Raw genomic sequence first — 14383 nt, 5'->3', positions numbered from 1 at the left:
AGCAGCGCTCCCAGTCGCTCAACTGTTGTTTGACATAGCAATGATGGTATGACTGGTAGCGCATAAGCTTTAATCTTCTGTGCAGTCATCATATTGCTCTCTATGTGCCTCGTGACCTGATGGAAGGGGGAAAAAATGCCAAATAGTTTCCCGGGAGCTCAGCATTTGTTATACTCTGTGAGCTGCAGTCTATTAAAATGTAATTGAAGCGCTGGTTGTAAAACATGCTCAGTGAGCAACGACAGACACAGCGATTGTGCGCTATGACACGTGCAACACGCGCTCACACACACATGCAGACGCACGGGCACGCGCATATGCAGACACGCACGTGTGCACACATACACACACACACAAACACACACAGACACACACACACACAGTCTCTCTCTCTCTGGTGTGGCATCTACAGCTTATAAAATCTGATTGCCATTTTATGGTTGTGTAAATCCGTGATAGATGCACATGTCTTCAACATCAGGTTACGTGCAAATGGAAAGTGGATTTGTTTATCTCATTTGTGCATGAGTGTGTTTGTTTGTTTGCAATGGTATGTGTGTACTGTACTTATTACTTAAGCATACATCAGTGTGTTGATGGTATTTCAGTGTACAGTACATTATTCATATTCATATTTTAGTGTATGTATACTGCGCGTGCGTGCGTGCTATATGAGAGGGAGTAACAGAAGGTACTGTATGTCAGAGACATATGGGTATATTTTATGACATTCTTTGTTCTATTACATTCTGTGACAGGCAGCTGTGTGATGGGCATATTACAAAAAACATGTGTCGTTTTACATCAGTCCAATCAATATGCAATTACCAGGGGACAGAGGGAACAGAACTTTGAGAAAAATCACTTGGTGTCACCTCATCCAAGAAGTACTGTCCATGTGATCATGCCATAGTCTATTTGGAGGATTATCCTGTCCTATGACTATTTGTGTACGTATACACATGCATAGTAGTCACTAGTCATGCATATAGGATGCATGCTTGCGCTTATTAATATTGATATTCAGCTGACGCTCTTATTCAAAGTGACTAACAAGAAGCAAATAATCCCGTATAGCAGTGTAGTGCCTCAGGAGACTAGGATACCAAGTAAACAATGAACCTACAGTAGCATCTGTTTAAACAATATGCTATCTAAATAAAAACCATTTTTATAGCATATAGTACTGTAAGTACACTGAACAATGAAATGTCTTTTTTTATTATTTTTTATAAAGTATATTTATTGGTTTTTTAAAGACAAACAGACATTACACAACAACAACATAATAACAAACAAAACAAAACAAAAGAAAAACAGCTCAGGCACAACACTATTATAAATAAAAAGATTGAATATACAAAGACATGACAATGACAAGGACAATGAACCATAATGACAAGTGACTTTCGAATTTTCATAGACTCCCAATCAGGGAATACATCCATACAGTACATACATACATTAAAAAGGCAGACAACAGTTATCATAGGCACCAAATCATTACAACAAGAGCAGACCCATGCATGCTCCACTCAAAGGCGGCAACCGCCACCCCCCCAGGCGGCAGGGCCACCGCCCCAAGAAGCGGCCCCAACGCAACGCATCGAGACCCCTGCCTGGGCGACCACCCCCCCATACCCAAAGGGCAGACAAGCCCCCGCCCCAAAGCAGAGCACCCACTAGGGAAGAATGCTGGCATATAAGATATCTAAGGTTGGTACGGAAAACCTCCAAGTATCGTGGCAGACGGTGTGGTTCCAATATGATTAAAATAAGGGTCCCAAATTTTGTAGAAAGTGTCCAATTTAGAATGCAACATGCATGTAATGTATTCACAAGGAATACAGCCCATTATAATGGTATGCCATGATTTCTTTGATGGAGCAACATCCTTGATCCAAAACAAAAGAATATTTTTCCTAGCAGCAAACGTTAATAAGTTGAACAACCTCTTATGTTTGACATCAATGACATGAACATCCGGGAGACCAAGTAAAAGACACAACGGATCTAAATCGATCGAGACACCAAAATAACAGAGTTCTGACACAATGTCATACCAATAGTTCTGAAGCTTCACACAAGACCAAAGACAGTGAACGTAATTACCAATCTCTGTCTTGCACTTAAAGCAAAATGGGGACGCACTGACATCCATTTTGTTCTTGAGAGCAGGAGTTATATGTATACGATGTAATATTCTGAACTGGATGGATTTAGTTCGGTTACAAACTGAAATCTGTTTCGCATAGGCCCACATATCTGCCCAGCCCTCATCATGAATAGAGACGTCCAGATCTTTTCCCCAGGACTGCTTAGTAATCTGAGAGGATATAGATGAGTAGGAATTCAAAATGTCACAGAAAATTGAAATTTGTTTCTTAGATAATTGCAAAGAGAGGGCTCGTTCTACCTGTGAAGCGGAACTATTAGCTAAAAGTGAAGGGTCTAATTTGTAAATACCTGAAGAAGTCAGATTTTGGCAACCCATGACGCTGCTGCAATTGTGTGAAAGACCTCAAGGTATGGCCATCAAAAAGGTCTCCAAGTTTGGTAATGCCCTTCTCATGCCAGGTCCTAAAGCCTGCATCTGAGTGTAACAATGACATTTCTAAATTACATTCTTAACATTGTCAGGTCAAGAAAAACAAACAAAACATGAGAACGAGTGACAACCAAGACATGTTTGCATAGTTGCCATATCTTGGTCATTCGCTAGCATCAATTGAGAGAGAAGGTGGCAAGAAAGGGGGTACAGGAAGCACGCCTTTGGTTGCCTTGTAGGCTAACATCAGTGTCTTGTACTCAATGAGCCAATGCATGCAGGGAGCAGACATGCTCCCTGGATCATCTGGAGGGGGCTTAAGTGAGCATTCTGGGCAGCCAGTGTGAGGAGGGAGTTACAGTTTACAGTTACAGAAACATTTATTTGAGATGACTGAGGCCTGGATACAACTTTGGGCATGATCCTGGCACTCATGAAACACTCCTTTGCTCTTTCCAGTAACCACTTTCAACCTGGCATTAATATTTTAGGCATACATTTAAAAAAATATCAAGGTTAAATCTCAGTAATAGCAAAAATAGTCCAAGGCCTCACGCACGCACGCACACACACACACACACACACACACACACACACACACACACACACACACACACACACACACACACACACACACACACACACACACACACACACACACACACACACACACACACACACACACACACACACACACACACACACACACACACACACACACACACACACCGACTCCGCCATTACCACGATTCTGCCTATAATCATATTGTTTGAGACGCAGTCAAGTTTTTGCGGGGGCAAACAAATAATTACGTGACGTTGATCCCCTTCCTCTATTCCTCTATCCTCATTCTAGGACAGGGTTCCCCAATTAATTTTCCTCAAGGGCCATATCTTGACTAGCGTACCAGGCTGGGGGCCGAGTCTGCACGCGCGAGGTCGAGGTCTTGCCCTGAAAATTCATTTTCAGGGCAAGACCCCATTTGAAAAGGATGCCCAGTTTGACATGCATAGGCTACTGACCCCCATTCAATGCCATTTATATCTGGGACCCTTAAAAAAATAAAAAATAAAATAAAATAAAAACTTTTTTTTTTGTGGAAATTCTTTCATGGGCCACAAGGGGGCGCTCTGTGGGCCGCAAATGGCCCGCGGGCCGCCTATTGGGGAACCCTGTTCTAGGACATGACGTATGTGTAGTCAGAAGAATTTTCACAGCTCCGCCCACAGGGAAAGCTGTGCAGGGAGCCTGGCTGTGTGAGACTTAAGCTGTTGTCTTGCTCTGACCTCCGGGTCTTCTCCATAAAAGCTAAATCCATACCGGCCGGCGTATGTACAATGCCGTTTGATTGGAAGTATTGATCAGCATAACGCTGTAATGATGTCCTGTGAACCGTGGCCATGGCGACGGAGTGCCAGAACTGTGGCAGCCTCGTCAAACAAAAAAGTCAACCTCCTGGAAAATCTTTTTGTTTTGTTTTGTAAAAAAAAAAAAAAAAAGATTGGTTAATCAACAGTGATCAATATTCTTGTGTGGTGTTGAGTTTTCACTCTTCTCTCTCCCATTCATCACAAGAGTAAAGTCCATCTGTATTTCAAAGCTTGAGGCTTGTGACATTAGGCCGTCTCATTTTGGCAATTCAGGGATAATTCTCCCTGACATTCAATGCAGCTGGAAACCTGCTCGAAGGTCACAAGGTTCAAGGGTCATCGCTTATATATTTAACTTATTGATTTGGAGGTTGAATGAACACGTACCTCCAGAGATAGGGCTCCATCTTGCGCCACCCTTATCCCTTATCCCTAAACTTATTTGCCATTTTTTACTATTTTGAAAATCATTTTAAAATAGTTCAACTAGCCGATCTACATCTACACGTTGTGAGCTTGTAGAGCAGCTATTTGAGCCATTTATACTGATGTTACTTTGCTAACTGAAAGACAGACAAAGGGAATAACCCTAGTCCATCTCCATTGGCGGAGGTACAACCGTTTTTTATCTGTCTCTTCCTTTTACAGTATTGATAGATACAGTATGAACGATAGACCCCATGCAGTCTCCCTTTTACAAAGCATGCGTCTTTCTGCTGAGCCCTAACCTGTGCAAAACGATATAAATATAAATATGCTTGTGATTGGACTATTGGAGATGAAGGCACTTTCTAATGCTGTGAGGGTTGCAGTTACAGGGCTGTCACCTGTGAGCCCTTTATTTATTATAAAGGTGTCATATCTGTGACACCTCCGTCGCTGGCTGCAAACTAAACCTCCTCTGCAGCAAGCAGGCGTAATGACGGCCGTCTCCTGGTGGCGTTGGCAGGTTCGACGGGCATTTCATCCTCCCACGCCGCAAGGTGGGCAACAGTGCTAGCCTGGTGTGACTCAGGTCTGCACAGCTCCCATGCCCATGTTGTCATCCCACAGCTAGAGAGTTCATTTACTGCATGCCATTACTGTCAGGTGTTTTTGCTATGTTCCTTTATATTCTTTTTCGTTTTTGTTAAGTGAAAGTCATTATTCTGTCTTAGGGTTTTATAAATATTTAACCGATGAAAAGCATTAAGAACAGCTTGAGACTAAATCTGGAATAATTGGATCTCTCCACACAGCAAGGATACATTATGCAAATCAACGGTTACTACCAGCAGAAGGAAAGGCTCTAGTCCCCCCCCCCCCCTTCCACCCACACCCTACCTGCAGCAGATAATACTGCAGGTGTGAGGCAGAAAGCGACTGGGATCCGTTAGAACTGGAAGCAGATAAAGAGTGATGGCAACAATGGAGGAGGGAATTGGGCAGAGGGACAGATGAGGGGTGGAGGTGTGACAGAGATGAAGGGATGAGGAGGGAGGGAGCGAGGGGTAGAGATGAGGTGGTGACACCATTTATGACACACACCGTTAAGCTACCAATGAGGCGGCAGAGCTCTGGCTTTGGGGATCTGTGGCCTCTCTTCTCCTTATTTTTCTCCCCCCCCCTTCTCTCCTAATACTTCTATCCCTCTCCCTCCTCCTTTCTGTTCTCGCTCTATTTCACGGGTTTCCACCCTACAGTGTTTCCCATCAGAGTGGGGTTTTAGCGTGTGGCGCCTGGTAGAACATTACTCTCTGTCTTCCTCCTCCTCTCTGCGAGGTATATACGCCATGAATCACAGGCGGCAGCTCAGCTGAAACCGGGCTATTCATTCCCAGCATGCACCACAACATGCGGGAACTGGCCGACAACAGTGGGCTGCAGGCGAGAGCAAAAAGGGCCATCTATTTTGAATATATTGTTGCTGTCGGGCAGAACCGTCCTACTGTACTGTATATGTCCATGTTCACACTTTTTGTGTTTTCTTTTTCTTTTTTGAGGGGCGTATGCCAAGCTTTGTGTGTCTGTGTGTACCCCACAGTGATGATTTGATTGGCTGAGCAGCACGGAATTTGATGCATGACGATGTATGATAAGAGCGCCCTGATTTCTTTTCTTAATTAATGCCATACAGCATCACACAAAGTAGCAGATCTGCAAGCTCGAAACGTGGCATGAAGTGGCTTGTTTTGACTTTGACTTTTTAATTTGATTCCTGAAAAGTAACAGTTTTGGACTTGGACACCTGACAGCGACGATATCACCTTGTTTCATGTGCATTTGAATGACAATCACAACAACAACAGTACATGTTGATTGAGCATTAGAATGACCCTGCCTTCAGCAATGCATGGTACTGTAATCATATCATGATTGTGTGCGTGCGTGCGTGCGTGCGTGTCAATAGTCTGGATGGATGGGTGGATTTTTATCAGCTGATATCTAGAGATGATTAAATATTGGTTAGGTTTGAATAAAGGTAGTACTAGTCGTCACAATGAAGGTCACAGTCAAAAAGAAGGAATGTGCAGATTTTCACGAAACAGGGTGGCAATGATCAGCAGGTTGCCCTGAAGAACGTTTGGGCTAAAACATCAAAGGTCAAGGTCACAATCGTCAAAGGTCAAGGTCACAATCAAGGACAAGAAGTATGTTAGTTTACTCTTTTCTATGTTCTACTGCATATTTAGCTAAAATGAATATCAAATATCTAAATAGTGAATCGAGCAAAATTAGCCTAGAGAGTAGACGATAAAAGTTGTCTTGATAATGTCCCTATAATGTTTCTTGATGTCCCTTTAACCATACGAAGCTTAGCACCCGCCCTATTCTGGGGCAAACTAGAGATCTGGTGTAGAGCGAAAGAAGAGCCTTGGAAAACACGCTCAACTATAGGGCTGAAGTGGTTCAGTGATCTTGCAAACATAGTCAAGATAACTAAACAACAATAGTTCAGATGCATGCTTTGTAAAAGGGAGACTGGGTTCTATCGTTCATACTGTATCTATCAATACTGTAAAAGGAAGAGACAGATAAACTCTCAAAAACGGTTGTACTTCCACCAATGGAGATGGACTAGGGTTATTCCCTTTGTCTGTCTTCCAGTTAGCAAAGTAACATCAGTATAAATGGCTGAATTGCTGCCACGAAGAGCTGTTATACAGTTTGGTTCAAATATTTACCGTAGTTCAAATGTCACAAAAGTTCAGATGAGCAAATGAAATGGAACACTTGATTTCCCTTCTCCATCTCCAAATACATTAATATGCTACAACCGGTCAAGCACACAGCAGATCCCACACTCAGCCTTTCTTACAGTGATTCTTATTATCTTTCTTTCTTTAGTTGCATCCTCCCATCCGTGTCTGTCCTTTGCTGAGCTGGTCAGTTTGTGTGAGTGTAACCGTCCCAGATAAAAGACGGCTGTAAAAAAGCCTCACTTGCTTCTGGAGGGGAGCCGTGGATAATATGTCATAGCTCCGCTTGGGCTAAATCTAGTTAGCTCCTCGGAGCCTCCAGTTACGGATGGGTTTTTTTACGCAGCGGTCGACAGTCGACCTCTGAGCACGGCAATCTGTGCTTGTCCAACATGTTTTGAACACACCCTTGTGTCAACAGAATGGCAACAAACTGCCTCACTTGACGTCTTCGATAACACACTCACAAATGTTGTTTGAAATACATTTCTCTGTCAAGTTACAGAACGTTGCACTTGATTAAATGAGCGTGTAGTTACTTTCCACCACTGCTCATGTCTTTCCGCCCCTTAAACCATTCTGACCTGAGATCAGATTAAAAAAATGTCTTCTACATACTGACAGTTTTCTGAAAAAGCTATGTTTCTATGTCAGTCGTTCTTTGATTTTTCAAAAATAGCAGATCTACAAGCTCATAGCGCGCCACCGAGTGGCGCGCTATGAGCTTGTAGATCTGCTATTTTTCAATAGCTAAAGCATAACATAATGCTAACACCCGCCCAAAATGGGTTAAACCATGTCAGTCTTCTACTGCTCTCAGTGTGTCCCCGTTGGGCCTCCCTTCTTAATGCATGTGACTGACTTCTATAATAGAGCTGTCCATTCATTTAACAAGCACTTCTGTCAGAGCCAACCTTTCATCCAAGCGTTTCCCCATGTTCGCGCACACGCGCACGCACACACACACACACACACACACACACACACACACACACACACACACACACACACACACCCCAAAATATTTTCTTCACTTCAGAACCCACGCAGGTGCACAAAAACAGAGGAAAAGCAATCTTCTACGAGAGACGAATGGGAGTGTGTGTGTGTGTGTGTGTGTGTGTGTGTGTGTGTGTGTGTGTGCAAGCACGTTGGTTCTGCACGCGCACACACGCATGCGTTAAGGAAGCTGCTTCCTCCCGTCTCTATCCTCCACAACAGTAAATACAAAGCTCCCACACTGGCAAAAACAATGTTAATGGTGGGAATGAGAGCTACTCTTTAATATAATCAATAAGGGCCTTTCTCGGCCCCACCCTTCTCCCATTGTTCATATTGTGTTTAGTTTCCAAGATGGCCGCAGCACCAGGAGGGAGGTGAGAGGGCGGGGTCGACATATGCATTCAAGACACTTGACACCCAACTTGTGTCTGAACACAGCTTTGATGCAGGATGTGTTCTGTCCACCCCCCATCAAACAAAGTGTTTGGTCAAACTATATATCTTCTTCCATTGGAAATGTATTGGAGCGGCCATTACACACAGACACAAGACAAACGCAAGATAGGTGTCTTGAATTTGTGAATGCAGCCAAGTAAGGGCATATATCGACCCCACCCTCTCACCTCCACCCCACCCCATCTTGGTGCTGCGGCCATCTTGGAAACTAAACACAATATAAACAATGGGTGGGGCCGAGAAAGGCCCTTATTATTTCATAATGGACTTTTCTCTTCTGTGGTCCAAGGCCTATTGTAACCACTATAACAGAGATTCCCATTAACTCTATTTACCTGGTCCGCCAATCAAGATCCACAAACTTTCACAAAAAACAAAACAAGAAAACTATAATAAATAATGAATTCAAGTTATTGACCTTTTTCCCCGGACCAAACAAATGAATATAAATAGTTGCCTTCCTTTATTAAGTGAAACACCTGTTCTGTATAGTGTATACACAGGGCTGCACACAACTTTTTTGGTCTAGTACTCAGAGGAGCACCTGGAGGAGTTTCTTGGTGTGGCAACCCGTCTCGCCGGATGGATAAAAGAGGAATGAATAACTTATAGCAAAACGATATTTATTGGATGAGTGGGGAGTCAATGGAGGGTATTGCAACTCTAGATTTAGTCCTAGAATGGCTCTTGTTGTAGATTCATCCCATTATTTAAAAAATCTAAATTTGCTAAAATCTAGGTCCATGTGTGGTCCAACCCTATGGAATGCATATTCTAATAAAAACAACTTAATACTTGCGACGTAGTCAGACAGTCAGACACACATGGCTCCTTGATGCAAAAATAAACAGTGTACACTACCCGACTTTACGATAATAAGGGACAGTATGTCGAGACACGGTGTTCATGTTGGGCAGCAGCAGTGCCAGTCTGCAATGCTTTAAACTCTTCCCACTCCACTATGTCGGAACTAAAACCTTAGTACCCGTAAAAAGTAGGTGGCCGGTGGCTAGGCTGTGAGAGACTGCATCGCACACGAGCAACCACGCTGCTCCAGCACCCGGAAAACAAACACAAGCACAGCGGCAAATGGGAAGAGTGCAAAGCATCCAAAACATGCCCTTTTACACCGGGGACTACAGTAGTTTGCTATCTGAAACGGAGAAGACGAAACTATTTGTGTCAGGTTTTTCCTTCTGTCAACTGCCCTCCTACCAGCAGAAAGCAGCATGGAATCCTCCCCCTTTTGAGTAAGGACGCGCTGTGATTGGCCACAATGGCCAGTGCACTTGTACAAGACGTGCTGTGATTGGCCAGTAGCCACTTTGAGTGGCAGTCGGTGGAAAATGCTCTCGCCACAGAATTGACTAGTATTCTGGCCATAATAATCATTCTAGGCGGCCCCGGCTGTTGGTACGCAGAAGCTCTTCCCGGCGCTTGATTGACAGCACATTTTTAATTCTGACGACGCATGCGCGCTGGTGCACCGCTTATGTGCAGCCCTGTGTATACACCACACTAATAGCTGTTTTTACCAACCTTGAGATATGGTTCTATTAAAGTATTCCCTTCTGTAACATACTCTACTATCACTGAGCTATTCAATAACAAGGGTTACGACCTTGGTACGAGCTCGTACCGAGGCGATTGTCGGAGAAGGAGGGAGTGTTAGCACTGCGTAGGCAAGGTAATACAATGAGCTTCCCTGATGAGATTCTTGGCTTGTTTGGCATGGTTTTATTGACCTATCAAAGACGCGCGTGAGAAAGCTATTAAGTCGGTCAAAAAGTGACAGCCCATGTCGAAGTCTGAGAGCACAATGAGAATAACGGAACATCTGCCAGAATATAAACTGAACGGCAAGTACTGTAACTGCCACCTCATCTGTGGCATGAACCCTTGAACGGGTCCATTACCGTCAGTATCATGACTAGATATCTGAACAGTCTCCCTGTATGAATGTCATGCCGTTTTAGAGTCACTGTGGTCAGAGCGGCGTGGGCCCAAATTATGTATTTGTCTGTGGACCCCCATCTGAAAATATGTTGTGCCATGGATCCACAGTAAAAAAATGGAATCACAGTAAAAAAATAAAAAAATAAACGTCTACAAAAAAAGCCGTGATGCTTGTGAGCTTGTTATCGAGATTGGCTATTTTCAACACAAATGTTTTTGAAACATTTTAACACAACAGACTACAATTTAATTGTTCAAAATCTGGCAGCTAGAGTTTCAACTAAAACTAAGAGAAGTTGATATTACTCCAGTTTTAGCATCATTACATTGTTTTTTAGGATTGATTTTAAATGTATTTTTAGAGATGTCTCGATACTGTATCGGTATCGGGAAAAGTATCGGATCGGCCCTTATTTGTCATATCGGGTCATATCGTATCGGCGAATATGCCATTCTAACCACAGATCCCACACAGGGGTAAGGGTTAAACACTATGGCAGGTAAATAAAATGTTGGGTCTGCTATAAACACAACACGAGATATAGCTATAAACACAACATGAGATCACTCACTACACTGGTATCGGTATCGGTATCGGCTAACACAGAAATTGAGGTATCGGGACATCCCTAAATATTTAACTTGTTTATGAATTTGTAAATAGTCTTGACGCTTCCTACCTCCACGACTGCCTGCCTAGATACAGTATGTCCCATAACGCCCCCTCAGGTGCTCATCTGCTGGCCTGCTCGAGGTGCCTACAAAGATGGCGACTAGGTGCTTCTGGAATAAACACCCGCTAGTAGATATACAGCTCCCTCTGTAGACATCTTTAAAGCACAGATCAAAACCCACCTTTTCACTCTTGCTTTTAGTTGAGCATGTACATTTTATCATTATTATTATTGTGAATTGGGCGAGCTGCCACTGAGATAAAGACGTAGTTAGGTTATAAGATAAAACTTCACTCGAATGACTGAGAGGTCATTATGACCTATTTTGTCGAGTTGATTATCTTTGCCCATGAAGCTTTCATTCCATCATCTCATTTATTTCTACATCTGAAACATTTTCTAAATATGAATTTAAGCACATGCTACTACTGTCACATTTTACTTCAGTCATGCAAGTGTTAAAAAGGTTAACTGCATTGACATGTTACTGTAACTTTAGCTAAGTGTCATTTAATATGCATTGACATGTTACTGTAACTTTAGCTAGGTGTAATTTAATATGCATTCTCATGTTATGCTGTCTGATAATGCAAAGCTGGAAGGCAAATATAATTAAACATGGACGAAAAGGATTATTTGAATTTGGTATGCATCAATCTGCTCTGGATTACCATGCAACAGTAATTGACAAAAGTAAATGCTGCAAGCGTTGTTTGGATTGGTCCAAACCACAAAATGTGAAGGGAAAAAAACAACTTAGCTAAAAGAAACACCTAAAATATTACACTACTGTAAATTGCAGTTATAGGCTACTATATGCTACTTATAATTCAACTACTGCCTGACACTGCCCAACACATGCGGACCGTTTTGAGATAAATTATGATTATGTCCCGAGCAAACACTAGTAGTAAAGATAAGGAGATGCCTATATGGAGACGAGGAATGACCAGTCGTTCTGCTCCACTAGCTGCCCCAGCCTGTAGAATGCCCTCCCCTTCAATGCTGAGGAGGCTCAGGGCAAACAATGATTAAATACCAAAACTGGGTGGGGGGGAGAGAGAGAGAGAGAGAGAGAGAGAGAGAGAGAGAGGCCAAACACATATGTATTCGTACTGTATAGTGTGAGTGTATATGAGTGAGAGATAACGTTCATTTTTTTGTGTCGGTGAGCAGAGGTGGAATAGAGGTTAGATCACCGTGATTGAGTGTCCGTGGCACTGAAGGACATTCAGAAGTCAGTGTCCAGGTTCCCCCGGCCACAGCTCACCTCCCACACACCTTCCTGATGGGACTTAAGAAGTCATTTCGACACGCAATTCATGTTTGATGACTTTATTGATTTTCCCTTCCTCTTCCGCTCTCTCCCTCCACTTCCAGCCCTCTCTTTTCATGTCGCTCACTCCCGCCTTCCTCTCAGCCCTGCCATTCCCTATATTGACTGAAGTGTACCTATACAGGGTGTGTGTGTGTGTGTGTGTGTGTGTGTGTGTGTGTGTGTGTGTGTGTGTGTGTGTCAATGGTGCATTTATATACAGTAGCGCCTTTATCCAAGGCGCTTTACATAGATTGTGCATTACATTCACCCATTCATACACCGTTTGCGGAAGAAGCCATGCAAGGTACCAACCAGCACCACATCGGGAGAAATTTGGGGTCAGTGTCTTGCCCAAGGACACTTCGACATGTAGACGACAGGAGGAGCCGGGATTCGAACCGCCGACACATGGATCATTGGCCGACGGTGGGGGGGGGGGGACGACACTCAACCTCAATATACTGTACAGTAGAGAGGCATGCCAGGACTGACCATCAATAGCTGAGGCAACCTTTTTATATAGAAAACTCATAAAAAAGGTGGACTTTTCTTTTTGGAGGCTTTTAAAACTCCTTTTGAAAAAGGGGTGCCTGTTTAATGTTCCACAAGAAAGGCAGGGCACTAAATGTGTGCATTGTTTGAAAATGTACATTGCACCAGAAGTAATTAACTGGCTTGGTCCAAATGTATGAAAGGATCTTTGAAATTTGCCCCGGAAGCATACGGTATATATTGTTTCGTTAAAAGGGAGGCCTGTGAGCCCTCGGGTGGTGCAGTGGTTAATCTACCCATCATCACCATGGAGTCCAGAGGCACGAATCCACCACGATACATCTGGCTTTTATCGAGCATTTATTATACAATTACCAACACAAGTGGCCTGTGTTCGGCTTAGGGAAGCCAGGTGAGGAGGTTGGTATTCGTCACTGCACGCACTCCTACGTGCAGCTGAGGCGTGGGAGTGTATATACTGTACATTCCTCCCGCAGGGGGCTCCTTACTGGCAGGTGAGCCAGAGTAGGATACAGCAGTGGCTCAAGTCACCTTGAGGTGGCGCGCCTCTGTCGTTGAAACAGCGTGCACCTTTTTCAAACCGTACAGTGAGATATACAGCATGAAGAAGTAGCAGGAGCCACACCCCAATAGTATAATAAATACACTGCCTGATGCGTGCAGTAATGTCAAACTGCGTTCCTCTCTCTGTCTCTGTGTGTCCGCTGTGTGCGCACACAAGCGCATGCATCGTAGGCACACGGGGGATGTTGTCCCGTTGGCATGCAGCTGCCACATTACTTAACGACGTGCTGTGGTCTCTCTGTCAGTCTCTCTCTCTCTCTGTGTGTGTGCTGTGGCCGTGAGGCGTGAGCTTGTGCGTGGCATACAGTAGGTGTGGCAGTGTCTTTGTCCATCTCCGTCATCGGCACGGGGTGTGTGCATTCAGGCATGAGCGTGTTGTCGGTATCATGGTCTCTCTGTGGCTCCGTGTCTGTGTACGGTGTATACATGCATGCGTGCATGCCTGCGGTGGTGTGTCTGTGTACGGTGTATACATGCATGCGGGCATGCCTGCGGTGGTGTGTCTGTCTTTGCCTGTGTGTGCCTCAACACTCTCCCCCATACTAGTGCTGAAAGATGCTTTTAGTCTCTCAGCGCTATCTATCACTGTCTGACTTTTCTCACTCCCCCTAAATGTAGTACCGGTATATCATATAATTTATATTTAAAAAAAGAAAAAACCTCCACAGAATCAAAGGTTTTATGTTCATGTATCCTGGATGGCTGGATTATAGGCTTCAAATAATTGATATAAATATTTTTGTATGGGGAAAAATGAATGGCCGATTTTTCAGTGGATCCAGAAAACAACGTCCACTGTATA

Source organism: Protomyctophum parallelum (assembly GCF_964188405.1).
Source record: "Protomyctophum parallelum genome assembly, chromosome: 3".
NCBI lineage: Eukaryota > Metazoa > Chordata > Actinopteri > Myctophiformes > Myctophidae > Protomyctophum > Protomyctophum parallelum.
This window is presented reverse-complemented; position numbering follows the sequence as displayed.